Below are 4938 nucleotides of genomic sequence, written 5' to 3'. Positions count from 1 at the left end.
TTGGCTGTGCGACGGTAGGAAGTGACGTAACCCACTCTTTCCGGTCCGCTGGATTATGAATGATTGCGGGGGCTGCTGTTTCCCTAGCGCGGTCTTCGTTGTTTCTCTCCCGGCTTCGTTGGCTGCGTGTGGCCCGCGGGCGAAGACTTCCTGAAGCGGCCTCGGGAAACCCGGCTCGGGCGGGGCGGGAATGCGCTAGCGGTCCGTGTCACCCACACGCTCACGCACCCTCCCTGCCTGGCCGCGCCTCTGCGACCAGGTAAGGAGGGCGCTCGGGCCGCCGGCTCCGCAGTCCCCGAGACGCCGTAAAGCCGCCTCTTAGCATCTGGGGAAACAGGGTTGAGGATGTGGGGAAGGGCGGGAAGGGTGGGAAGGGTGGATGGGGTCCGGGCCCCTTCTCAGTTTTTCCAAGACCAATCCCCATGGCTTCCTCTACTGATGGGGGAATGGAGCAGCTTCCAGTTGCAGCGGTCTGTGGGGTCGTTTGCCATTTGCTGCTAGGTGTAGTTTTAAGACCTCTTAGATCGCGCTTTAACTTTTTTTTTTCCACTTAGTTTTTTATTCCAGCCTTTCCTCATTGGAGAAAGCAGTTGTATGTGAATACTACCTAACAGTTGCTCTAATGAACTTGCTTCATTTTGGGCCATTTGTTTCTGTTATACCATCAAAGCAGTGTTTCACTTTGGTTTTAAACTTCTATAGAAAGTTAGAGTTTAACTTGCATGAAAATTGCTTTGACTTCCAAAACGTTTACTGATACGAGTACTTGCTCTACCTGGTTTGGGATTAGGTGACTTGTTCCCCCACTCCTCCTCTTTATTCTTAACGTCATGATCCCCTGATGCCATGATCCCATTCCTTGTCATAAGTTCTTGAATATCAAGAAAATGCCAGCATTTAATAATATGTCTTCTGCTAAATTATTGATAAGAGAAGATAGAGTACTTCTACTTTTTTCTAAGCTTATCTGGAAACAGTGTTTAAAGGAGAAAATGCAAAAGCTGGCAAAAACTAGTGGTGACCATTTAAACTTTAACCATGGTCACTTAAATATTGTGAAAATAAATTCTTTGTTATAAATACAACTGAGTGATTTGCTATCATATTTAATAAATCAAACATTAAGCTATGTGACTTTTCAGCTGCCTGGTGGGGAATATACACTACTGAAAGGATTGCCTTAAGCATACTTATTATTTGAAATTATGTTTGAGTTATACCTGAAGGCATTGTTTTAAGAGTCCTAACTTCAAAAATAAATCTGAAAAACTCAGTGAGATTTGACATTTATTTTATCAATTCTTTTATTTTTTTACACTTCTGTGACATGTTTGCCTGCTTTAAACAAAGCTCAAACTTTAACTTCTGTAGTAGAAGGCCCATCAAGGGTTTTGGGGGGTTTGTTTTTATTTTTGTTTTAACCTGTGTTTACTTTGTAGCTTTTGTATCACCTGTAATTTGAAATAAGAATAAATACTGAGTATGCAAGTGGGTAACAGCAACAATTTAGCAGACCTTGAAACTTAACAAATTTTTTTTTGAAACTTAAATTTTGAGGCCAGTCAACTAAAATATCTGTAGTATACACAGTTCCTTAACATATGTTGTTTTTATCTTCAAGTTTTTTAAGTAGCCTACTGAATTCTGTTATGATTAGTACTTGGAAAGCAAGGATTTAAACCATTTAGTTCATAATAAGCACGGGTATTGGTTGCTGTCGGGATTCAGTAATTTTATTTCAGGCTTGCCGATGTTTCTAACATGTTAGCATTTCATGCTGTGGATCCCTGTCAATTATGAGGTCAGGCTTAGCTGCAAGAGTTATGATTCTATGGCAACAGATGATTCCCTGATTCACCAGAGAGGACACACTTCCCTTATGGCTAAGGTTACAGTAAGCTTTTTTAAACTGTTTTTTTTTTTTTTTTTTTTTTTCCACTTCTTGCCCAGATAAGCAGCTAATTTTAATCATAGGATTTTGTCCTCTAGGACTTAACGATATGTGTCCTCACATTACATAATGTAGTGAGCACTGAAATGGCTCAGTTTTTTCTTTCCTTTTTTAAACTTTACTATCTAAGGTAATAAGCTGCTATCTAACTCCGTAGAGGCAGGCTTTTCTTTGTTTAATCTATATTATTGAAAGAAAGTAGTGAGATTTGCAACCAAATACTGTTATTGTTATGTATAAAACACAAGCTAAGTTCTAATATTCATAATGTTGAACATTTGATGTAGTGGGGAATTTTAACGGGTTTAAATTTAAATTTGAATCTTTAAGAAAAATAAGTGTGATTTTTTCATATTTGTGAACTGCTTTGAACTATTTATTCTGTACAATATAAGCAGTTAATATTCAAGTGGACTCAGGGTGTCACATTTATATTCCAGCATTTTGTGACTCCCCAGCTTTCAGCCTCAGTAACAAACAGATTTTTTGAATATTTGGTTGGAGGAAATCTTTTCAATTCAACACAGATCCCTTATTTTCCCTGAGAAGTTTGGAAGTATAAAGCATAATTTATGGCTTGAACTAAACATTCCTTGAACTAAAATTTGAGTACTCTTCAACATTGGAGATATGTGAGGTAATAAGTGCTGTAAAGAAAAAGAAAGCAGAATAAGGGGCTAAGAAGTAATGGGAGTCCTTTTTCTCAGGATAGACTGCTCTGAGTTAATATTCAGAGACCTCAGTGAAATGAAGGAGCAAGCCATGTGAATATCTTGGAGAAGAGCATTCTAGGCGGAGGGAATAGCAAGTACCAAAATTCTCAAGCCTGGGGACATTGCTGGCATCTTCCCAGAACAGCAAGGAGAACTGGCTGGAGGGAAGTGAACAAGAGGGAAGAGGGGTAGAAGATCAGGTCAAAAAAGAAACACAGCTAGAGTCACATCAGGCCCTAGAGACCATGATAGGAAATTTGGATTTTATTTTAAATGTTCTGGGGAGCCATTGGATGGTTGTGAACAGAGGACATGGTCTGATGTATGTTTTTAAAGGATCACCCTGAGTACAGTTGCAGAATGGACAGTTGTGTTGAGTGGAGGAAAATAGTTAATGGGCTTTTGCAGTAGTCTTTGTAAGAGCTAGTGATGACTTAGATTAAGGTGTTATTGGTAGGGGTGCTAAGAAGTTAGATTTAGCATGTATTTCAAAGGTAGAAATAGTAGGGTAAGAGAGAGAAAAAAAGGAGTTGAGTGAGACTTCAGAATTATGGGCCCAAGCATCTGAGTAAATGGTGTTGCTGTTTTATCAAGAATGGGGACTACTTGAGGAAAGAGGAGCAGGTTTAGAAAAATGTCCAGGTGAAGATGTCAAGTAGGATACATGTATAGGAGTCTGAAGTTCAGGGGAAAGGTTGTGGCTGAGGTAAATATAGGAGTCTTAGATGATATTTAACCCTATGGCACCGTAAATCACGTCGGGTAGTGCCGTTGTAGTGTAAGTGGTGGACTTTAGTGAGTACTAACCAACATTAAAATCAATAAAACAACGCTGGAGAAGAAGAAAGAAAAAGCAGAGTGAACTGTCAGTTGTATCTCATGTGGTAGGATATTTCTAGGCGATTGTTTTGTTTCAGTATTATTCAGTGTATAATGACTTTCATTATAAGGTTTATTTCTTATTGTGTGGCATGATCAAATTTTGAAAGCCAGTAATCAGAGGGGTGAGTGTAAGTTGAGAATAGGGTAAAGTACTGAGCTACAGGTCACTAAGAGGTCTGAGGAGGATCCAGTAAAGGGAAATAGGAAGGAACTATCAAAAAACTTAATCCAGTGCTGAGAATTGTCAAATAACTCTGCCTTTAGCATGGAGGTTTTTATCAAGGACAGTTGCTTAGAATAACATAATTTCTGATGATTTTCACTCCAGTGAAATTGTTGCTGCAATAAAATTGCAATATGCTTCAATTTATGAAGTTTGTAAAGTAGTGCTATTTATGTTAGCAAAATACCTATTCCTTAATGTTTTCCAATAAGATCCCTTTATAGATTCAAATAATGCTTTTGGATTGAAGTACAGTTCTTATCTATGTAGTGGGAGTAAAATGTACTTTTAAGGATTATTAGGATTGAAGTAGTACACAAAAGTTCTGTGTGCTTAGCACATAGCTGCTGGACAATAAAATGTACATAATATTATTTAGAATTGTATTCTTTGTTCATTTAACATTTATTAAGCTCCTATGAAATCCCAGGCCCAGTGATAATTTCTTATTTTAAAAAAAAAATCAACTGGTTAATATTTAGTTGCAGTTGTGTACTTTTTGGTCTTTATATATAATATATAACTTATTTATCTATTATGTAATATTTAGTTGCCATAGATCCAGACTTGAATTTTGAGCACAAAAGTTTTAAACTATTTTTCCAGCTTCCAGAGAAATATGCTTATTTTCATACTTATTTATGGTATTTTTTTTTCTCTCTCTATATATGCAAGGAATAAAGTAGTAAAATGGTTTTAGATAAGAAAATACCTATAAAACTCATTTCCCCTTTCATGTGTGAAATGTTTCATTTTATCAACACCAAGATATATTAATTGGAATGAGAATGAAAAAAAAGAGAGTAAATTCCTAATTAAACCTGTGACTACTTCGTTTGTTTAAAAATATCTTTAAAGATTCCCAAATAATGAAACCAAGGCTTAAGTATTTTCTTTTTACCTGTTTTTATTCCCTCTGCAACATTCCCAAGCAAGCTGGCCTTTCCAGGGAGGAGATGCACACTCCATCAGCTCTGTTCAGCATCTCAAGTTTGTGGTGTTGTCTGCTGCTTTCACACTCCATCACAGGAATAGTTGCAGTGTGGCACCTGTCAAAGCTGAGAAAGAGCAAATGACATACAGCACTTCTGTGCTTGGCAGGAATGTAGTCTGGACTAACAAGAGCTATGCCCCCAGCTCCGTGTGTTGGAGACCCAGAGGATGATTCT

The 4938-nt window shown here is 37.8% G+C and overlaps 1 protein-coding gene across 2 annotated transcripts in view; it reads left to right on the top strand.

The window, feature by feature from the left end:
• Window positions 1-80: 80 nt before the first annotated feature.
• GSTCD (glutathione S-transferase C-terminal domain containing) overlaps window positions 81-4938 on the top strand; it is a 142853-nt gene continuing 137995 nt past the window's right edge. For both annotated transcript variants that reach the window (XM_061191189.1, XM_061191188.1), the window contains exon 1: window positions 81-259. The gene's annotated coding sequence lies outside the window, so the exon portion shown is untranslated. The remainder of the gene's footprint in view (window positions 260-4938) is intronic.

Source organism: Eubalaena glacialis, chromosome 5, assembly GCF_028564815.1.
Source record: "Eubalaena glacialis isolate mEubGla1 chromosome 5, mEubGla1.1.hap2.+ XY, whole genome shotgun sequence".
In the NCBI taxonomy this organism is placed as follows: Eukaryota; Metazoa; Chordata; class Mammalia; order Artiodactyla; family Balaenidae; genus Eubalaena; species Eubalaena glacialis.
Note: the sequence above shows the minus strand (reverse complement) of the source record. Positions and strands in the feature narration are given on the sequence as shown.